A 24,369-nucleotide genomic window follows, 5' to 3' on the forward strand; every position below is an offset into this window, starting at 1 on the left:
AAAGAAGCTAATTTCAGCCGTTTGTAGCCAGAATCTTGTTCTTTTGGTCATGATCCAAACCTTATGACCATAGGTGAGGGTTGGAAGATAGACGAACCAGTAAATCGAGAGTTTTGCTCTTTGACTCAACTCTTTCTTTACCACGACTGATCAAAGCAATGCCCTTATTAAAGGCAACTGCGGATGAGGCCCTGATCCGTCAATTTATCTCCCACTCCATCCTACCATCACTCATGAACAAGATTCCCAGATACTTGAACTCCTCCACCTGAGGCAGAAACTCATTTCCGACCTCATTTCCACCTGTTTCTAGTTGAAAACCATGGCCTTAGACTTGAAAGACCTGACTCTCATTCCAACCGCTTCATATTTGGCTGCAAAACCATCCCAGTGCACACAGAAAGTCATGTCCTGAAGATGCCAACAGAACCACATCATTCGCAAAAAACAGAGACGAGACCCTGAGGTTGCCAAACCAGAAACATTCTTCTCTACAACTGCCTTGAAATTATATCGGCGGCGGTGGCTCAGGAGGTAGGGGGTTTGTCCTGTAATCGGAGGGTTGCTGGTTCGAGCCCCCGCTCCGGCTGTCTCAGCTTGGGCAAGACACTTCGCCTTCGTGGTCAGAGGGCTCGGTGGCGCCGGTGTATAGAATAGAAGTACTTTATTTATTTAACCCAAGCAGGAAATTACTGTAACAGTGTGATGGCAGCCTCACTTCTGTCAGCCCGCCCCAGGGCAGCTGTGGCTATGATGTAGCTTACCGCCATCAGTGTGTGAATGTGAGGATGAATGGGTGAATTATTGTAATGTAAAGCGCTTTGGGGTCCTTGGACTAGATAAAGCGCTATATAAGTGCAAGCCATTTACCATATCCATAAACACCACAAACAGGATTGGAGACATGGGACAGCCCTGGCGTAGTCCAACATGCACCAAGAACAAGTTTGACTTTGCGCTAAGAATGTGGACACAGCTCCTGTATAACCAAAGCAGGAACTGTGTCCACATTCTTAGCGCAAAGTAGCCCTCATATCCAACACAGGCACCCCATACTCTTGCACCACTCCCCACAGAGTGCCTCGAGGGACACTGTCATAAGCCTTCTCCAGATCTGCAAAACACATGTAGACTGGAGAGTCAAACTCCCATGACCCCCTTAGCAACTTTGCAAGGGTGAAGTTCTAGCCCATTGTTCCACGACCGGAACTAAAGCCACACTGCTCCTTCAAGATCCAAGGTTTGAAAATAGGTTGTAGCCTCCCTTTCAATGCCCTAGAGTAAACTTTCCCAGGGAGGTTGAGAAGGTTGATTCCCCGATAGTTGGAACACACATTCCGGTCCCCCTTTTTAACAATGGGAACCACCACCCCAGTCTACTATTCCACAGATGTGGTCTCAGTCCTCCATGTGACAATGAAGAGATATGCCAACCATGACAGACCCATAACGTCCAGAGCCTTCAGCAACTCAGGGCAAATCTTGTCCATCCTTGGTGCCCTGCCACCGAGGAGCTTTTTGACTATCTTGGTGATCTCTGCCATGATAATGGACTCATCTTACCCAGAGTTCCCAGACTCTGCCCCCTAAATTGTGGCCAGATTAAGGAGAGCCTCAAAGTGCTCCTTCCACCACTCAACAATATCCCCAGTCCAGGTCAACAGTTCCTTACTCAGATGGCTTGCAATGGGGCCAGCTTTTCTTTTCTGTGTCGTTGAACGGTTTGTCAGAACTTCCACGAGGCCAACCGAAAGTCCTAGCCGAATTCTTCCCATGCCTGAATTTTTGCATCTACAACTACAGAAGCTGCAGTCCTTCTGTCCACCCTGTACCTGTCAGCTGCTTTGGGGGTTCTCAAAGGCAACCAAGCTCTAAAGACCTCAGCTTGATGTCCATCACTGCTGGTGTCCACCAGTAGGTCCTTCAGTTTCCAGAGACTCCTCCCAGGTCTGACTCCATGGGGGTGCTCCTGTTTCCCTTTTCTGGGTGAGGTACACTGATGCTCATGATGTTTGCTTATGCCTTGGGGTGGTATCAGTTGTGCTTGTTTATATTGTGGCGGAGCAGGTCATTTCCAAGACAACTGTCCTCTGCTAGCAAAAGGCAGGGTCCACCAGTAGTCCAGGAAATACTGGTGGGCCGTCTCTTAGGATCTCCTGGTGCCCATTTATTAATTCCCACTTCTCTCTGCAATAATGATATTACTCTATCTGTTCAAGCGTTAGTTGATTCTGGTGCTGAGCAGAACTTTATCAGTAGTGAGTTGGTTCAGCAGATACAGATTCCTGTAACCCCGCTTCAAACTCCAGTCACCATTTCCACACTCACAGGAGAAACTATGACCACCATAACCTATAAAACCAAGGAGGTTCATCTCATTGTTTCGAACAATCACCATGAACAACCTCTCACCTGATTTTTGGGGTACCCCTGGCTAGACACCAACAATCCTGTAATAAACTGGGCCAATAAATGCCTTGACAGCTGGAGCTTGACCTGTTTAGCTAAATGTTTACGTTCAGCTACTCCGTTAACTGATACTCCTGCCTGCCAGTCACAACCCTTGGACCTCACTCAGGTTCCCTCCTGCTATCACGATTTGGCAACTGTATTCAGTAATGGAATGGAGAATATGGAATGGAAAAATGGAATGGAATGGAGTAATTCAGGAATGGAGACACTGGCTAGAGGGAACAACCCTTCCTTTTATTATCTGGTCTCACCATAAGAATCTTGCCTACATTCAGAGTGCAAAAAACTAAATGCTTGACAGGCCAGGTAGTCTCTGTTTTTCGCCATATTCAGCTTCACTATCCCTTACTGTTCGGGATCACGCAACCCTAAACCTGATGGTCTCACTCAACAGTTTTCTCCTGAAGATGACCCAAGAAAATCAGAAACCATCTTACCTGTGTGAGGATCGGGGATGGCTCACCTCTGGGCGTGGTTTCTAACCTCTCCCTCCCCAGCTGTTCCTGATTCCTCTGATGAGCAGTACAAGCATTTAAACCCCTAACCAGTGTCAGATCTTCGCTGGAGCATCTTACCTTCTGGTTAGAGACTCAGCCACCAGGCCCTAACATTTAGTTTTTGCTATCACGTTAACCTTAGTTATTTATGCTTACCTCGCTTCAGGTTCTGATCCTTGTGCTGCCTCGTTCCGGGATTTACCTTGTGCTGTCTGGACCGAATTACCTGGTGGAACTTGTGGTTCTCGGTTCCGCTCATACGGCTAAACCCTGCATTATGTCAACCTGTTTCCGTCATGGTGAAACTGACCTAGGATATTGAAGAAGCTATTTGCCAGGCTAAAGAGACAGATCCTGAAGATGGTCCAACTAATAAGCTCTTTGTCGATTACTCATTCGTTGCCCCTGAAGCAGCCCTCAGATGTGTTGTCGAGAACAATTCCTCATCCTGGAACTCTCATTTGTTATGAATAAAATATGCTCATAACACGCTCACCTCCTCTGCCACAGGTCTCTCACCTTTTTATTAGCCTCCTTTTTTCCCCAGTCAGGAGGCTGAGATAGCAGTTCCTTCAGTACAACATCATCTTAGATGCTACCAAAGAATCTGGTGCCAGACCAAGGCTGCTTTGCTTAGGATGGCCTCAGAAAACAAGAGGTACGCCAATCATCACTGTTCCGCAGTATCTGGTGGGACAAAAGGTTTGGATGTCTACTTGTGACATCTCTCTGAAAGACACTCCCAGAAAGCTTGCACCCATGTTCATTGGCCCATTTTCCACTGTAAAAATAATAAATCCTTCTGCAATGAAACTTCAGTTACCACCATCTATGAGGATTCACTCATAGAGTCACTCATAGAGGTGAAACCTCCACCTCCACCTGGGATACATGGAAGGTGGAGGATTCACTCCACCTTCCATGTATCCCAGGTTAAACCCATTGTAAACCCATCTTCTTTGCCCCCCTTCCAACCTCCTCCTACACTCCTGTATCATTGATGATCATCCTGCCTAATCAGTCAGGCGCATTCTGGATGTGCATCATAGGGACTGTGGGTTATAGTATCTTGTAGCTTGGGAGGGTTATAGACCAGAGGAGAGATCATGGATCTCCAGGTCATTCATTTTGAATCCTGATTGTATCTCTACTTTTTATAGGGATCATCCTAAGAAAATGATTGACATTGCCAAAAGGCGATCACTGAGAGAGGGGTACTATGAGGATTCCAATGTGTTGTGCCTGTAACTTCCTTCATTGCAGCTCCAAGTGGCAGGCAGAGTTAACTACCTTCAGCTGTGTCTGATGACTTCTGATCACTACATGGTGGGTATTTAAGCTGCAGCCAAACCAGAACTCATTGCTTGAACATTGCAGACCTTATGGCAGTCCAACCACAAGCCTCGTGAGTGAACTAACAAAACGTCTTAACATTTTTAGAACTTACCTTGTGTCTCCTGTGTTTTTGGCAGTTCTTGTGCTTCCTGGTAATCAGCAAGCCTGTTCTTACCTTCTGTCGTGGAATACAAGAATCAACATCAGCTTCAGCAATAACCATTTGGATCTTTTTCTGGCTCAACTACCCACCCTGCTCCAACCTGCCACTATCCAGCTTTTCACCTCTCTGGACAGAACCTTGCCAGCTGGACCTGGACTCCAACTCCCTCTCAAGCCTAAAGAAAAAATCTTCAGAAATTATCAGCTAGTAAAATCTCTAGGTAATAATACTCACCCTCTGGCCTCTTCTCGACAGAAATAAAACTTTTAAGTTACTTACCTGTATCTGTGATCTTCTCTGTATCTGTACACTACCCTCTGGGTTAAAAACATTATAATTCATTAAGACAATAAGACTTTATAACTTACCTTAGACTTCAAGGTGATGTTGTCACACATCTGACATTTATTTTCTTGGTCTCCTAGAAGAAAGATCAAGTTCTGAATGAAGAATAAACAATTACTTTATCTCACTGACTAGATAAGTATTACAATCAAATATTCAAACCAGAAAAAAATGTGACCATTTAAGTATTACAGCAATTGTTTAAAAGAAAAACCCAAATTTCCTCTGAGTAGAACAACCTTTATGGATGTAAATGTTTAACCAGAACTGTTTGGTTTTACTTCACAGCACAACTAATTCCACTAAATGGTTCTAGGTTTATTTCAAGGCCACGGTGAGTTCTTAATGTGCATGTCTGGACTCACAAATGTTTCTGAACCAGTCCTCAACTAAGAACCTGCAGGCAGTGAACTCAGATGTTGTTTTCCTAAATAAACCCAGATTAGAAAACGGTCCCAGAATTTGAACATACCAAAGTTATACAAGCAAACATTCTCACGAAAAAGAAAACCAACTCTCTTTAGGTAATTTCCACACTTTAGTTTTTAGCTGCATTACAACACCACAAACTAATCATCTACCATGGAAACAGGTTGAGCCATCCTCAACTGTCTATGTGGAGGGTGGGACTGAGCAAAACCTCATTCTGGTTCTAATAAGTCTTTAAGTGCCATCCTGATGTCTTCCAGAGCTGTTAAGCTCTTGTCCAAACATGATTTGTTCCATATTAGTGATTTGCAGGACAATTGGTGCATTATGGTCAAACTGACATGCTCTTCTGCTCCCACGAGCTAAAGCTGATACACAAGCAACCCTGTTCTCTGCCTGGGACTATCCTTATGACCACCAGCTGACTGACTCTTTTAGTCCATAAGAAAACTGGTAAAGCTCTGGTTTGATTTGGGTTAAACAACAGTGAGCTGAGAAAAAAAAAACCTCCTAAAGATAGTTGAGTTCTCACTACTGGAATTAGGTTTAGTAAATATTTATGCATATTCTCTTTAAATTATTTTGTGAATGCTAAATCAGCATTCACAAGGTGAAGACCTTTCAATAATCTGGCAATGGGGAACTGTGAGCTGTGGTCTTAAATACAGGTTGTGACAGGTGAAGCTGATGAGGTTGATTGTGGTAGCATGGCAACAGGGGTGTGGCATAGGCTATGGAGAAACACTGGAACTGTGAGCAGGAACAGTGAAAACTGTGACATTTATATCATATTTGTTTACAATATATTTGTTATTGTTTGCATAGCAATCCAATTATATTCAAAAACACATTTTGTGTTATTATTTTTCAGTTTTACTCTGTTGGCATTTCGAAGGGAACGTCTCAATAAAGAGGACAATGCACCTGTCACCTGTTAAGGAGTTATCTCTCTGCTTTGCTTTTTTCTGATCAGTAAGAGCAGAATAGAAGCAAACTACCTTGTTAACACCTGGAGCAAACATCCATCTTTAACCTATTAAATTGCATTCAGATAGCACTAATATAGGTGGGAATGGCCACAGTGTGCATTGAAAATCTTTTCACAGTGGTTTTCTTCAGAGGTGGTCTGGACCCCTTTCATTCACACACGTTTGTTAGTCTGAACATAATCTGTCCTGACCGTTAATGTAGGACCTCCTACTAAACTGATGTGACCACACAAAAACAACAGAAATGCTTGGATATCTTGAGGCTAAAAGAAAGTCAGTTTCAGCTGCCATTTAATTAAAGATAATTAAACAGCAATCCTTAAAAATATTTTGAAAATTTCTCCTATTTTAATAGTTTTAATAAACTGTTTATCAGAACCATTCTCAATAAAAAAAAGCCTGTTTTGTTGGGATTTTATTATTCAGAGTAGATAGTCATACCTGACATGGTGAGATTTTCTAATTTGAAAGTTTGTTTTGATTGTTTTTAGAGCTGATTGGACCTGATGTGGCTATTATAAGATACAATATGTTGAGCCAATTAGTGATGTGGTGTACTGCAAAAGTTGGTATTGATCTGATACCAAGTAAGCACAGGGCTAGTATTGCTGCTATTTATCTGATCCTGTATTTGTAACCTATTAGGGGAGCCTATAAAGTTTTGTGTATAGAGCAGTGTGTCATATTTTGTCATCAATATTATATGTATATGTATATGTATATGTATTATCTGAATACATTTTCATGATTTTGAAATGACTGATATTTGTTTCATACTGTTAATTAGTTCATTATTTGCATTTTAAAACCCAGGATTAATTTTAGGTGAAGTCTGAATTTGCTAAAATTATTAATGTACAAAAGTTAGAATCAATGTTTCAGAGGTTTTTTAAATTCTTCTTGGTTGTTGTTTCTGTTCAGAAACAAAGTAGTAACTAAACATTTTTGTCCCTTTCAATGCACTTCTACAACAGGAGCAATGCACTGAAAGTGAAGGAGACAAACAAACAAAAGTTGATCCCATCACAATAGTATTGACCCAAAAACAGCTTTGATATTGATAATACCAGTATTTGGATCAATCTGCACACCTCTAACGTCAATAACAGAAAAACTGTCTGAGCAGCTTTATGTTTTATTATATTCACCTGATTAAATACAGAGCTGATGTTTTGTTCACAGTGAAGCTGTTTAAACTAGCTGACAGCTGTTGATGCAAAATAAAGTTCTATGGCATGTTTTGCTTTGACACAGAACTCTGCGAAGTCACTAATTATCAAGTTATATTTCTCCCATATCACATCTATTAGGTGATAAAGCTTATTAAAAGTTGTGTATTAAATAACTCCACATACTGTAAGTGCACCTCAAATGGATCTGAACTGTGTTAATGTTAAATAATAATGTAGTTGTGATGTATAAATGTAAATTTTGCAGAAACATCAGCAGACATGCTGTCACACTGATCACATCTGTGTTGGTGTGACGTGGCTATGTGTATCTGCATACAGAGCAGGTAACTGACATCTGAGCACAAAGGCATTCAGGGGTAGACAATTATTTCCAGGTGTGAACACTCTCAGTCAGAGCTATCAACCTGCAGCTGAATCTCCCAAAACAGATGCTCGGGCCACATCTAAACAGGGCCATGATCTCTAGATTGCTCTTTTGGACTGAGTTTTTTCAAAAGAAAAAACAAACAGGAAGTGCACCTAACTAGAACAATAATAAAAAACTGTTTTGACTGCAATGAGTCTGTTCCTAGTGTTTATTTTAAAAAAAAGTAAAATAAATAAATAACAATAGGGTTCAGTCCATTAGTGAGAGCTGTGTCAGGTTTTGATTTGGTAATGTTTCTTTTTGTATTTAGTGTTTTGTTTCTGGTTTCTTTTGGATTTGGTTTACTGTCTTTGTTGTTTTGTTTTTCTGTTGTTGGCCATTTGTCTTCATTTTCCTCTTATCCTCAGTCTGCCCCTGTTTGTCTGCCACGCCCATTTCCACCTTTCAGCAATTGTAATCACTCACCTGTACCCACTTCACCTCATTACCCTCAGTGTTTAAAACCCGGTCACTTTCTCCACTACCCTGCTGGTTCATTGTTCACAGTCTGCTCCATGTCCTTTGTCCCTTGTCTCTCGCCTCGCCTTGCATTTTGTTCAGTTTAGTTTAGTTTTTGCTGCCACACCAGCCTTTTGTTTTTGTGCTTTGTTATTTTAAAATAAATTTTCAGTTTTGAAATGAATCTGCACTCAGGGTTCTCCTCCTTCTCCATGCCTCATGACATGCTGAGGTTATTTTATTACAATATCAGTGTTAGTGTTTTATTTTTCACTGGTGCCGTTTCTGCTTGTGATAATGAAGTTTTTTTTGTTTGTATGTTTGTTTTTTTAAGTGTTTAATTAACAAGACTGGGTAATAATTCAACATTTGTTATTGTTTTTAATCTTTATCCTGTCAGCTGACAGTTTTAAAGGCACAAACGTATCTTTTTTTATCGCTAAGCCTTCACTGTAATTCCAACATAATGGTAACTCCTCATATTTTTTGTTTTGGATTTTGGTGGTTGATCATTGTTGCCTTCTTTCATTTCTGGTTGTTTTGGACATTTACATGCTGCAGCAGTGCACTGAGTTGCAGACTTTACATACTATTTTATACACTGGTTTTCCTGTTTAAATCTATCTGTAAGGGCGGTGTTTGCCACTGGAGCCGTGCTTGCTTTGACAGGTGATCTCTGATTTAAAGAGTTGACCTCCAACTGGAGGAGGTAAACTATATGAAAAGAAACAAACTTGTTTCTTTCTGTTTATCATGACTTCTATCCAGATAAAGCAGTGGCTGACTGGTTAGGGAAAGAACCCATGCTCACGTCGTGGTCTGTCTAATGGTCATGGAAATGTGTTCTGTGTTCTGACATCCAAGGCTACAGCCCCAAATGTCCAGGTTTGAAAGTCATGCAGAAGATAAATCATAATTGTGAAAAAACTGGTCCAACTATGCTTGTCTTCATTTCTAAAGTGTACTCCAATAGATTAAATCATAAACATGAGGGCAGCTCCCAAGGTGGGCACAAAGCAAGTTGAGGTGGGTACAGTGTGAGCGGATGAAAGCATTGAAATAACATGCATGACCTAAACTACAGTTTTGCAAGTCATGCACATGAAAATAGGCTGTTTTCAAAAACTGCCTGCTCAAAATGCGGCTGCATAGTGCGCTGGTTGCAAAGACTAAATAAGACTGCAACTGAAAATTGACTTTTTGAGTTTCCAATTTGTCTCTAACAGTCGCAACACAGTGAGATTAAACCTTTTCTGGTCTAACCATGTCCATGTGGCTTATTCTACTGACTAATCCTACAGATTTATAGATTTTTTTTTTAAAGAAAGTAGATCAGAAGGTGTTTTTTAGACTGTTTTTGGTACATAATCTGTTGAGAAAATGATGGAAAATGAAAATCATTTATGTGATTTCTGTTCCACTGACTGTGTTCCTGAACTCAGTTCTCTCCTCACATGTGTTGCAGATGATGCAGACAGTAAAACTGAGTAGTTTGACAGTTGTTTTGATTCTCTGCCCTGCAGAAGAAACCAGTGTTGTTGTCTCCACAGCAGTTTGCAATGTGGGAGGGCTCCTGCAGGGCTAAAAAAAATGAAACTGCTGTTTGTGTGGTTCTGGACACCTCCAGCCATGATGTGCACTACCCCCACCCCTACACACACATACACACACACCACAGTGAGCCAGCACAGCAGGCCAGTTCTCTCCCCTCAGTTGTACATCATAAACTTGAAGTAATGGCTTCATTTGGTCAGCCTGTTTGGTTCCTGTAAACCCACGGGTCAGACTGTAACTGGGAGTTTTCTGATCCAAAAAACTAAGAATTTGACACACACCCCCTCCTCTCTCTGTGACAGTCCCTGCCTTAAAGCTTGATGTGGTGTCAAGGCCAGGTGCTGTGGTGGCTCAGCTCCTCTTAGCATTCCAGACAGGCCAGATCCAGGCTCTGACAGGCTGGGTCTGTGGGGACGAGCTGAGTCCAGACGCTGCTCTGACCCCGCTGCCCTCCTGTATGTTGTTTACCTTCAGCTGTTGGCACTTGCTCAAAGAAAAGGAAGAAAAAAAAAAAAAGCAACATTCATTTCTACCTTTCCAAGACAGATATCAGAAACTGACAATACTGAAGCACAGAACACCTCAACCAGACTGTGGGCCCTGTGGGGCTGCCAAGAACCGACTGGACCTTGACCATAGCTTAAGCAGATTCTTCAGGTCAAATGGTCCTGGATTTTACCTTGACAAGAAAAGGATCAATTTAATGAAAAGTTGCAGCTTTAAAAGTAAAAAAAAAACAAACATCAACAACAAAAAAACACTCATAATAAGCTCAGTTAGGCACCAGCCCTCTCATTTTATCTAACAAACAAGCAGAATGTTGAAGTGCTGAGGATCTTGAATAATGAATGTTTTTAGTTTTGGAGATGAGTGTTTTTCTCAGCTGGAATTGAACAAGGCATACAAATATACGTTCTTTACTTTCCAAATTATTTGACTGCAAAAACTAAATCAGGCTGCGCTCGATCCCACGGTGCCCGATGGTGTTTACCTGCATGGACATTCTCACGTGTCTTTCAGATCAATTAAAACTAAGTTTAGAGAAAGTTTTTCATAAGGGATGAAATCTTACATTACATCTTTGTCAATAAAGATTTTGGGAGAAAAAAAAATTACCTTATTGTGGTGATTATTACCTTATTGTTGCTTCTCAAATTGCGCTGGCTGCTCAAGGTGGCTGCATGTTGGAGTAGTTCTGTTACATTCATTTTGAGATATTGCTTTTGAAAACTTCAATTCCTTTTCTCCTGGATTTAAATTGCTTTTTTGGATGATTATTTCCTCTGGTATTGGATGCTGTGCAGCTGGAAGGATTGTTTGTTCCAAAACCTTTTTACTTTTGGACATTTGTTGTGATGCATAACCATAACAACAAAGGGTTTTTGTTGTTGTTTTTTTTACAACCAGGAGCAGCTGATTAACATCTTTCACTCTTTTGTGTTAAATGTGAAGAACCCTGAAGTCCAGTCATGGCCAGAACCAAGCAGACCGCCTGTAAATCCACCAGAGGTAAAGCTCCCAGGAAGCAGCTGCCTGAAAGAGCGCCTCTGGTGGAGTGAAGAAGCCTCACCTCTACAGGCTCGGTACCGTGGCTCTCAGGGATATCCACCACTACCAGAGGTCCACCGAGCTGCTCATCAAGAAGCTGCTCTTCCAGCACCTGGTCCGGGAAATCACCCAGGACTTCAAGACAGACCTGCGCTTCGTGAGTTTGGTTGTCATGGCTCTGCAGGAATCCAGTGAGGTTTACCTGGTGAGATTCTTCATATTTGCTATTTACTGCCTTGTTCGGGTTCTTGTGTTTTGCACGTCAAACTTCAGAGTGATCACGGAAAATGCTAAAGAGACCCTAGTAATTTTTCCATCTTTGATGATTAATTTTAAATTATTGTAATTTTTTTAAATAAGAGACTCTGAAAACCAGCACATTTTATTATTTTTTTTATTTATGTTAGCTTTAAAACACTTTATTTCCCCTTTCGTTTTTTTTTTTTTCTACCCTTTTGGAATATTGGATATGGAATAATCTGGAAGCCGATGTTTTTTGAAACTTTCTTTTTCTATGCTCACCTTGACCTGGAAAACACTCAAATTCAATTCCAGAATTTTCCAGACTGCATAGGTTCCCTGGGTACATAAATGAGGATCAGAAAAGATTGTGCAGATATAAACCCATCCGGCCTTTTTACCTGTAGGTCTGACTGGACGGCAATGATGATTTTCTGCTCATTGCTCTATTCTTGGCAGGCATTAGTGCATGTGTAATTATGGAGAATTATTCAACAGGAGCGTGATTATGCAGAAGTCTTTTAAATGACGGACAAATCTGGTGCATTATATCCATTGTTTTGCAAATGCAGTGATGATTCTGTTATCTGTCTCCTGCTCTGAAACACCTGTTTTGTCTAATTAAACCTAACTCTGACATGGGATTGTGACTGTGGCAATAATCTGAGTGTTGACTGCTTGATAACTTAAAAAAAAGCATCTTTTCATTTTCTATTTGGACCAACTAAGCTACGTGGACAGGACATGTCAGACTAGATCACAAGAGTGCATTTTAATTTTATAGTTTTTGGTAATTGACTTTAGAAAATAGTCCTGTATTTTTAGCATCCTCACAAACAAGGATTTTATCCGTCATTACAGTCATAATGTTTTACGTTTCAATCAGACACCCACAATCCTGCCAGGCTAGAATGCCTGTCTGGTTCTGCCCAAATTAGAATCTTGAATTCTTTTAGGATGTTGTCACATCTATATTCTGTTGGTTCACTCTAATGTAAAGCTACTGCTGTAACATCAATGCAAAGTTTAGTTTTTAAATCTTTACATTTAAACTGTACGTACAAATAAGTTTGTGGAACAGATAACAAAAGATTACATTACATTAGATTACTTACATTTTAAAATGTTTATTCTATGTAAGGTTGTATCTCACTGGGCTGCAACTAGTTGGCAAACAGCATTCATGAAGAATTCATAAGTGATTATAGATAATAATTATTAAAGAATGGTCCCAATCCGCATGTCTTCATCTCAAAAGTTTACTCGAGCAAATTATATCATAAAGGTGAGAGCACCTGCCAAGGTTGGTACAAAAAGGGCTGGGGTTGGCATGATGTGGACAGAAGTGGGCAACAAAATAATGTTCAAGGCCAAAAATCCACTTTTGCCAGCCGTAAGCATAAAAACAGGTTGTGATTTTCAAAAACTGACTGCACAAAATGAGACTGCATGGCTTGCTGGTCAGTTGGTCACAAACACTCTACTTTAAATATGCTTCCATTAGATAAAGTTATTAGACAGCATGAGATAAATGTTCATTCTTATGGTGATGATTTTCAGTTGTATTTATCCATGAAACCAAATAAATGTAATTAGTTACTTAGATTACAAGCATGTCTTAAAGACATGAAAACCTGGATGACTCCTAATTTTCTGCTTTTAAACTCAGACAAGACAGAAGTGGTGTTTTCTGGACCTGAGCATCTTAGGAATAATATTTGCAGCCTTTAAGTTCCTCTGGATGGAAATAATTTTACTTCCAGTTCGAATGTAAAGAACCTTGTCTTTTAACCCCCACATTTAAAATGTTATCAGGACTGCTTTCCTCCACCTATGGAATATCACTAAACTTAAAAACATCTTGTCCCAAAATGATGCAGACAAACTGGTCCATGAATTTATCACGTCTAGGCTGGACTAATCTAATTCTTTATTATCTGGGTGTCCAAAAAAAACTCTTTAAAAAGTCTTAAGTTGATCCAAAATGCTGCTGCCAGAGTTCTAATGAGAGATCAGATTTCTCCAGTTTTAGCTTTTTTTTCCTTTAGCTTCCTGTCAAATTCAGAATATAATTTAAAATCTTACTTCTAACATGTATAGCGCTCAACAACCAAACTCCATCCTATATATTAAAGATCTTATTGTTCCATATTTTCCCAATAGAGCACTTTGCTCTCAAAGTTCAGGTTTACTTGTGGTTCCTAGAGTTTCTAAAAGTAGAACAGAAGGCAGAGCTTTCAGTTATCAGGCTTCTCTTTTGTGGAACCAACTTCTTTCTGTCCAAGAGGCTGACACCCTGTATACTTTTAAGATGAGACTTTAAACTTTCCTTTTCGATAAATCCTTTAGTTAGGGTTGGCTTGGCTTTTATGAACCATCCTTTAGTTATGCTGCTATAGGCTGAGACTGCTAGAGCACAAATTAACCACATCCTCACTCTGCTGCTGTCTTTACTTGCTCTACTCTCCATGTTTATATTTGTATTTATCATGTGTTTTTCTTTGTCTTTCTTCCAGTAGAAACTACACCTGGACCAGTCATTCTGTTTGTCTGTCTCTCCTTCCTGTCCTCTAACCCCAGCTGGTCGAAGCAGATGGCCGCTCATCCTGAGTCTGGTTCTGGTTCTGCTGGAGGTTTCTTCCTGTTAAAAAGGAGTTTTTCCTTTCCACTGTTGCCAATGTGCTGCTCAGAATGGGAGACTGCGACAAAGTGAAGATTCAACTCAATCTGCTTTCTTCCTTAGACAGAACTTTTACTAATTGGCTCTTTATAATGTACTTAAATGTTTTTGTACAATTTGTTGAGAGGACTTTGTTATGATTTGGCGCTGTATAAATAAACTGAACTGAATCGTAACACTCAGTTCAGTGAGACTGCAATTGAAAATTAATATATATTCTCATAACTTTCCTGCAATTTTGAGTCACCAACCAGTCTCCCAACAGTGGCAGTATGGTGAGATACTGTCATGATTTTAGGCAGGGATTTAGCCCACATGCAGAACACACTCAGGAGCCAGGAGATAGGAGTATAAAGATTTATTGAATGCAGTGAATAGTAAACTGGAAGCCAGGAACAAAGATACTGGAGCAGCAACTGTGATGGGGAGATGGAGGATTAGTTGGTGGTCTGTTGATGGTGTTGATTTTATTAGCAGTAGTAATGCTTACTGGAAGTTTGATGATGACTTTCCTGGAGGAGTCCAATGTACACGTCTGAGTCCTGTTGTGGTGGAGTCCAGTTGGGTCTGAGATCCGGTGGTGTTGGAGGGTGAGCAGGGTTTGGTCAGGGAAGGCACTTGGTCTATGTAGATCAAAAAAATCTCTGAACTATGGAAACAAAACTAGACTGGATGAAGCAAAGTCCAAGAAGTTTAGTAGGCCTAGAGGGTACTCGCATACCAAACAGGTAAACACTCTGACGGTGAAGTGTTGGCTGCAGAGTCCTTTTAAGCCTCCCTTGATGAGCTGATTATTGGAACCACCTGCTGGTAGCTCCTCCTGATGACAGGCGCCCTCTGCTGGATCTCAGGTGGAAATAGCAGGCAAAAACAAAAACTCCAGACTCCTGACAGATACCACCTATAAACTTTCAAAATTTATTTTAAAAATTACACACAACAAAGGTATAAAATGCTGACAAGCAAACAATGACTTACTTATAAAAGGAGCTTAATAAATAAATGTGCAACATTTATTGTAAATTTCTTTAATCTTATTACTGGTAACTTACATTAATTGTTTTAAATTGTTTAGATTTCAATTGTATGTGAACATAGCTAAGTTATTAATTCAGCTGAATTCGGTTAGTTTACATTACACCAGTTTACAACAATCGTCATCTCTGGGCACTATACAAAGACGTAAATGTATTTCTATCTAATTTAATGGTCCAATTCAGTTCAGAACAGATCCAAATTAAAACAAATTCTAATTAAATCCAATTACAGTCAATTTGATTTAGTTATATTGGCAGTAACATTAATAACCAATTGCCTGCCATGTCATAATATTTAGGCACTTAATAATTTCAAAGGAATGCTGTAGTTTTATTTGAAACAGCTTTCTTATCAAAAACATCAAGAGTTTCATTCCATTCCAGTCTAAACAAAGGAATTGTTTCCCTAAAAACAAGTGAGAGCATTGCACAGAAATACCTGGATGTGCATTTTCCACTCTCATTTTAAACAGCCACATGTAATTTAGTAAGTAACTACGTTTTTCGGCTGCTGCCTTCTTCAGGGGTTGCCACAGCGAGCTAACTCACACAAGCCACTGCAGCCTTTTAAACATCCACATCTAATTCAACCAAAACTTAAATGACTAACAGCTTTCCCATTTCCTTACAGTAACAATCATCCTCTCTGTGCACAGACAGTATATACTGTATTAAAATCCTCTGTACCACTGATCAGATTCCCACCACTCACCCAGCTGTGCTGCTGATTGCCTCCTTGTGCTTAACTTAACCAATCATCATACCTCATGAGTCACCTGATATCCTATATTTGACCCAATCAGAAACAGTGTAGAGCATGTCATGACTTCCTGTTTTCAACCAATGTCCTGTGGGTAAATAATTTGACCATAGCTTTCAGTTTTACAGAGTTGGAGGTACGCTATCAAAAGTGACAGTACACTAAGGAGGAAAATTTGAGAGAGGTATGATACTGTGTACCAAAGAGTAGGTCTATTGTCACATTTCAAGCACTACAGTGCAATGAAGTATATGCTTCTGATGTTTAAAAATGTTTTACACATCAATAAATTTAACTTTGTCAAATTTACCAGATTTTAGATTTTTATCACAACCCTGGTCCAACAGTATGATGTAGCAACATATTTCTGTATGAATATTTTGACATAAGAAATATGAAAAACATGCAACATTATTTTTTAAGAAAATATTTGGAAAAGGAATCCTGGCCTCAGGTCAGGTTTTTAATTTTGGCTCCTTGTGGAAATGAGTTTGATTCAGCTGATGTCACCCAGCTTTAATAAGAAGTTAAATCTCAAGTATGGATGAAGCTCTATTCTAATGTATCTAGAGACCCAGGAAAAATCAGACAGGAGAAACACCAGTCAATTGAGTTTGTGGCAAAAGCATTTTTTGCTAAAAGAAAAAAGTCATATTAATACATAAGCATTGCATTGCTTTGACAAAAGAAAGAATGTAGTGGTGGCAGAAATAGAAAGTTCTATAGTAGGCTTTAAATGGATTAAAATCTAATGTTGGGCTTATTTATCTGCCCTCATCAGAATTCTAAATGAACAATAGTAAAGGTGAGGAAAAAAGAGAGGAAAGTGGGTGCATTTGGACTGAATAGTTGTGTAAGTAAAAAGGATATCAACCATGACTGCATATATAAATACTCCCTTGGGATAAAAGTCAATAATCCATTAAATGGATGGCAAGCATCTCTTTTGTCCCTCAGTGTTCAGTTTTGGGCAGCAAATAACATCTGATTTTATTCATTAGTTTCTGTCACAAAAAAAAAAAAAAAGTTGGTAAAGTATCTGTCACAGCAGTTTTGTCCCTACCATTTTCTTGCACACAGAATAACACTCCTACTCTTTGCATAAGTACTGGACAATCTGACCCTGAAAAAAAAGGGAGAGCAAGAAAAAATCTGATCTTGAAGAAAATCTTAAACAGATGCTCAGAAGCAGCAAAATCCCCCTGGATAAGCCGTTACGGTGTGAAAACGCCTTCCTGGTTATGAGTTGACAACACACACCCTTATTATACACAGATTTCATTTGGAACAGAGCTGGAAAGGTATTTTAAAAATTCTCCACAGGTTGCGTCTAACTCAAATCCTGGAGTACTAGTTTTTCACAGTATTTAAACCATGGTAGCAGAAAAGTCTAATGAGATTCATGGCTCCAATCTTTCCCTCCGTATTCCAGATTCAAGCTTGACAATGTGACAAGTTGACAACAGCTGAGCTCCAACAGGCTTAAATTTCCCATCAGTGTTAGGCTTTCAGCACACTCTTTGAAATCAGCTGTGGTACAATAGGAGGAATCTTAAGAGCATCTCTTGAATGTGAATATTGTACTTTTTAAAAAGACAGCTTTAAAAACAATTCTACTTTATTGCAACATAACTTTTTATTGTTTAAAAAATAAAACAATACTTCCAATAATGAGACACTGACTTGATGAAACTGTGCATCCACTTTTTTAATGGCCCACCACTAAATGAGAAGTCAGACAATCATGCTTTTGTCTGCAAAATATCTAATGAACCATTGGACAAGCTTTCATGAAACTCACATAAAATAATCATTAGGTGTGCATCTACAACTTATGGATTCAACTTGATTCAATATGGTTGCCACAGCCAAATGACATTAAAAAAGCAATATTGGCTATAACTCAATCAATTGTACAGATATTGACCTAAAGTTTGGTGTGGTAGTAGCTGAGACTAACCTAACACATGTTTTGAGCACTACCAGACTGCACAAGACGTTTGTTTAAAATTTTGCCATTACCTCTTTGGAGTGAATTGCTTCTGTTTGTTAGCAAACTATCTCATGAATCACTGGACAGGTTTTAATGAAAGTTTCACAAAGTAATCATTGCTTATATATCTATTTAACTTTTAGAGTCAATCCAATTCAAGATGAATGCTTTAGATAATCAACTTTAGCCAACACAAAAATGTATACTGTCAATCAGTTTTACAGATATTGAGCAAAACATTGATACACAAAAGTCATTCACAAGACATATTCTGACTGTGACATCTTGTGTTATTGCATGAGATTGTGCATAATGTATTTTGTAAGGTTTGAACAAAATGGCTACAACACCATAATTTCTCATCATAACATTATGTTAGTCTAAAACTCTGGCTTGATAGAGAGTGGGTAATATGCAGAGAGAATGCTAGGTCTTTAATTTTCTTTCTGTATGGATGGATTATAGCTGATGTTTCATATCCACATTAACTGGTTTTAGTAATGTCTAAAAGAAAGAAACTTTTTTAAAAACTTTATGGATTGCAAAAGTAGTCACACCCATCTCTGTTTCTCTGTTTTGTTGCCTTACAACCAAGGACTTTAAAGGATTCTTCATGACCAAACTGTTGCAGCTCTTTCAGGTTGGACGGAGCTGCTTGTGTCCAACAATCTTTCAATCAAACCAGAGATTCTCAGCTGAGTCCTGAGCTTTGACTGGACCTTTCCAGGACCTTTAACTGGTTCTCCTTAAATCAGTCAAGTGTTTCTTCAGCAGAGTGTTCCAGGCCATTGTCCTGCTGGAGAGTGGACCTCTGTCCTAATCTCACATTTCTAAAAGACTCCAACAAGTTCCGCTCAAGAATTTTTCAGTGCTTTGCTCCATCAATTTTTTTCTTTTACTACGACTGGTTTCCCACTCCATCTTAATAAAAAACCTCCCTACAGCATGATGCTGCCACCAACATACTTCACCTTAGGGTTGATGTTCTCAGCATAATGAGGTAGTAGGTTTGCCTCATACATGGTTTTGTCCTGCATGTTTAGTCTCATCTGACTTCAGTGCCTTCTGGAACAAATTGTTAAAAATCCAGCTTTTTACTTTTTTTTCCTTCCTCTCTCCCATGATTCCCAGCTCTGTGCAGCTTCTAGGGGTCCTATGGACAGATCCCTCCGTCTGAGTTATTTTTGCCTCCTGAATGATTCTCTGATTAATGCCCTCCTTACCTCTGTGAGTTTGGATGGACAAACTTTTCTTGGCAGGTTTGCTGTAATGGCACCATCTTCCATTTCCTAATAATAAATTTAACCCTCTTGAAGCTCTTGCAACTGAAAAGAGGAAGAGAAGCCCTTGTAACTTCTGGTCCATTTGATCCAAAGGCCAGATGAGGGGGGATGGAACTCTGTAGCATGTTCAGGGTTCTGAGACAGTTTTTATCCAACTCTGATATGTACTTCTCCACAGCTTCGTCTCCTACCTGTTTAAAGAGTTTCTTGATCTTTTTGCTGGCTCTGTGTGGTGGTAGACCTTAATACTTAGTTTTGTGAATACTTTAGCAACCCATGGTGTATTTGCTGCCCCGTTGAACTTCAGTTTGATAAATAATAACTCTATACTGACATAAACCAGGATTTTAGTCGTATGAGCGGAGCCAAAACCAGACACATACACAGGGTAAAAAGGTAAGAAGTTTTATTTACAGGTGCTCTTATATACAGTGAGGATGACCAGGAGGATCTGAAAAGCAAGGGGAGTCTCGGGTACTACATTTATTTGTCCATTGTTTATGTGAGGAACAGAGAGTAACTGTTTGTTTCTAACAGGTTCGAGGAGGGATCATGGCGTGGAGGTGAAGCCGGTCTTTGTCCGAGAGCAGTCCAAGAGGTGAGAGGTCGAGGAAGACAACAACAGGTAAGTTCATCCGAGCTGTGCAAAAAGGTAAGTCCAGGTAGGTCGTGGATCCAGGAAGTCGAGTAACAATAACCTGAATCAAAGGGAACACACAAAAAACCATGGTTAACGTAGCTTCAGAGCGTGATGTTAGAACCTGGCAGCTGGGATTCTAACCAGAGAGCGAGATGCTCCAGGGAAGATCTGGAACCAGCCGGAGCCTTAAATGCTGGTGCTGCTCATCAACTGGAATCACCAACAGCTGGAGGAAAGGGAGGTTAGAGGCGCCGCCCACAGGGTAGGGAAAACTCAAGATCTTCACATATACTGTAACAGTAACTGTGGTGAAATTCTTCCAAAAAGTTTATTATTCAGAGTGATGACAGTGATATTCATCCCATCATGTAGGCTTTCAAAAGGAGGTTTAGTCAGTTAACATGTTAACCATAGTATTGTTGGGCAGAAACTTCAAAAACGTCATTATAATTTTTTAATTAGATGGAGAAAAAGCATTTTCCCCTAATTTTCCAAATTATGTGAAGTTTGTGTCTGTCTGTGATGTAAAAATAACGTTTAAACACATGCTACCAATATGCAGAGTATTGTTTAAATCATGCTCATATATTATTTGCTGATTCACTGGTATTTCCACTTATTTCAGATGGCTAATTCATACTCAAAGTTACACCATGGACTGCTATGCAGTTTTCACATTTTTAATTGGTTCTTTGTCTCTCAGTGAAGTCTAACTTGATTCACTATTAGCTTGAAAAAAATATCATACTAAAATACATCATAATAAACTAAACACTGATGTTGAGCAGTTGGTGGTTTTAGTTCTCCTACATTGTCCTGTCCTATATTAACTGTTCAAAAGGACAAATGATTAAAAGCCACATCTCATTTCCTACAACTGATGATGGGATGACTGACAGCGTTGGACCTGTGGCTCTTTGTAATCTCAGTGCAGCCACTTCTGTGATTTATCATCTAAAATATCTAGTGCAACTATGATAGATCAGATACATCAAATTATCAAGTAGTAAAATCTCTTTTGACATAGATGGCTTCTTTTACCCTCCTCTCAAACCATCTGTCTTCTTGGTCCAAAATATGAACATTTTGGTCCTCAAAGGAGTGTCCCTTATCCTTGAGGTGTAGGTAAACAGCTGAGTCTTGTCCTGAAGAGGTGAGTCTGCTGTGTTGAGCCATGCGTCTGCGGAGAGGTTGTTTGTCTCTCCAATATAGAGGTTTGGACATTCTTCGCTGCACTGAACTGCATACACCACTCCGCTCAGTTTGGGTTTGGGTGTTTTGTCCTTAGGGTGGACCAGCGTCTGTCTGAGAGTCCTGTTGGGTTTGAAATGTACTGGAACGTTGTGTTTGGAGAAAATATTTCTGACTTTCTCAGATACTCCAGCAACATAAGGAATGACAATGTTTTTCTATCTGTTCTTCTTCTTGTTCTGTTCAGTGACGTGTTTTTTAGATTTCCTCGCTGACCTGATAAAAGCCTAGTTAGGATATATTTACGTTTGGAGAGCTTTTTTGATATTTTTTTGTTCCCTTTTCTTCTCCTCTGTCTTTGTGGGGATGTGTTCAGCCTGATGCTGTAAAGTTCTGATGACAGAGAGTTTGTGTTCCAGAGGGTGGTGAGAGTCAAACAGAAGGTACTGATCTGTGTGGGTTGGTTTCCTGTAGACCTCAATGTTGAGGCTGTCCTCTCTTTCCATGTGAACCACACAGTTCACATCTTCATCATCTTCTCTGGTGAACTTGACGTTGTTGTCAACAGAGTCATTATACTCATACCTCAAGTATAGTGATAATTTTACAGACAGAAGCATGGTTGTGCCATGGGATCTCCAGTGTCACAGATTGTGGCCCATTTCTACATGGAGGAAGTGGAACTAGAGAAGATGCTAACGACAACAAGCTGCCTCTACACAGATGTATGGAATGTGAGAAGACAAGTAGAAGTGAAGTGAAGTGAAGTGAAATTTATTTATATAGCACTTTTCAGCAGCAAGGCGATCCAAAGCGCTTTACAACAGAAACAACAACATATTCAAATTCAGCAGGTACATAGTAAAAAAAAAAATCAATTATGTATAATCTAAATGAAATATAGGATAATCTAAATAAAATCACGAAACCAAACACATCTAAACATGAGCTAAGACAGTCAAAATAGTAGCTAAAATAATCTAAATAAAATCATGATAAAGTTAAAGCTGAACTAAACAACAATTAGGAATCTAACAATATCTAAAATATGAGCTAAGATAAACTAAACTAAACTAAATGTACAGGAAGGCTAAATAAGCTAACATAAACTGAAACATGACAATGCTAAAACTAATGGTACAAAACATTTTCTAATAGTACCGAAAGGCCCGCTAAGCAGCCAACATTAGAATTACTAATTAAAATAGTGAAGGAGCGGACGGGAGGGAGGGAGTGGAGTGAGAGAGAGAGATGACTCAGAAACAGCCGAAAGTGTGTGAGTGTGTGTGTTTGCAGATAAGTCTATGAATCACGTCACAGAGGCCATTGTCTTTGATAATGTGATGGAATGTTTATCAGCCGGCCCAGAGCAGATCCGCAGATGTCCTCAGGCAGAGGGAGCAGAGTATCTTGTTTACATAAAATCCAGGGAGAAATTGAAGATAGCTGACCAAGGTCAGCCTAAGGGAGACAGATTCACAAACAATAATGGTTTTGGATCAGGCCAACATTATGTTTTCCATCTGTCTTAAAAAGTCTTGCTGATACTTCTCAATGGCAAATCCAAACAGCCAAATTCCAGGTCCATTCCGCCTGATTCGAGTAAGCATTTCCTCCAAAATGTAACCAATATTATTCATGAGTCCCGGAACCGCAATTCAGTCTGCGGTCGAACCGCTGAATGTTGACCGCCGAACCCATCAAATGAGTTTGACGATAAGTCAGGTAACTGCCTAATCTAAACAGCAGAAATCCTGTTATCAAAACCCCAATTATGTAAATATATTCCACGTCTTCCAGAGACAAAGTCGTCAAACAAACAATATTCCATTTCCTCCAGGAATCCATTGCGTATTCAGCAAAAAATGTCTCCTCAGGGCAAGCTGGTTCTCCTTTGCTCAGCCTTCCCATAGAGAAAATTTGATCAATTGCCTTGAGAGACCAGCTGACCAGATCCATAGTTTATACATTTTGGAGAGTATGCAAAGAGAGGCTTCAAAAAGAGAGCAGGGCAGAGAGGCAGAAAGGCCATCTATGTCAAAAGAAAGAAACCAACATTAAACAGAGGAGGAGGCCTCAGATTTCAGCTTTCAAAAACATATAATGGAGCTTTAGGCCTGATACCCAGTCAGTTTCACTCCAATCAGCACCCGCATTCATGTGGCCAGAGTGACCCATCAGTGATCCAGGCTAATATTTTGCTACCTTTAAAAACTATTCTTTCTTTTAGCTTTAAGTTGCCATTCTGCTCCTTTTGGCAGGGTCATACACTTTTCCCAGTGTAAAATTCAAAATCTTTAAGCAATTTCAAGGTCAATTTTTAAACTTTTTCAGCTCCTCACTTTGGAGATAAAACAAAGAGGCACAGCATGCATGACAGGACATTGCCCAGCTATAACTACTTTTTTCATAATTAAACCATTAGTTAAACACCTTTTATTAGCATTTTTAATAAAAAATCTTTTGTTATTGTACATTTTAAAGTACAATAGATGACAAAACCTTAGCTTGAGGCATCCTTCAAACAATCAATTTGCAATTTACTTGCACAGTTGTAAGCTATCTTAAATTTAAGATGACTTCCCACTATGGCGTACCTTTTGCATGGCTCAAGAGTGCCGACTCTCCCATTGCAAAAAGCTGCAGGTCTTTCTTGCACATCTTGGAGGAAGCTACTTAAGGATTTGGTTCACATTTCAACCATGTTTTGTGTCTATCGTTTTCGATACAGTGGTCATTAAAACAGCAACTGTCTGGCATGCTGTCTTCTCCTGCTCACCGGAGATGTGCACAAAATAGTACTCAAAATAGGTGTGCCTCATAGCGCTGCTGGTCCAGCAGCTTATCTTCATCAGGTGATGTCTACTGCTCACACGCCAGTATTACAAAAAGGAGCAAACCCACGGAGCGGCAGTGAGGCTTTGAGACAAAGGCAAAAAAACTGTTCCCAATTTTTGGTGTCGTTAAACATAAAATTAAGATTTTTTTATTTTAACTTTTAGAGTGCTCTTTATTACAAAACTTTGCCATTAAATATATCAAGCACTTTTTGAAGGACTTTATACAGAAATCAAGCACTTTCCAAACCTTGAAATCACCTTGTTAGAAATTCAAGCATTTTTAAGGATTTCAAGCACCTGTACAAACCCCGTTTT

The 24,369-nt window shown here is 39.6% G+C and overlaps 1 pseudogene; it reads left to right on the forward strand.

Moving 5' to 3' along the window:
• The first annotated feature begins 11,311 nt into the window (after window positions 1-11,311).
• Window positions 11,312-11,813, forward strand: LOC119617857 (annotated as a pseudogene).
• The last annotated feature ends 12,556 nt before the right edge of the window (window positions 11,814-24,369 follow it).

This window comes from Kryptolebias marmoratus, linkage group LG17 (genome assembly GCF_001649575.2).
Source record: "Kryptolebias marmoratus isolate JLee-2015 linkage group LG17, ASM164957v2, whole genome shotgun sequence".
Classification (NCBI taxonomy): domain Eukaryota; kingdom Metazoa; phylum Chordata; class Actinopteri; order Cyprinodontiformes; family Rivulidae; genus Kryptolebias; species Kryptolebias marmoratus.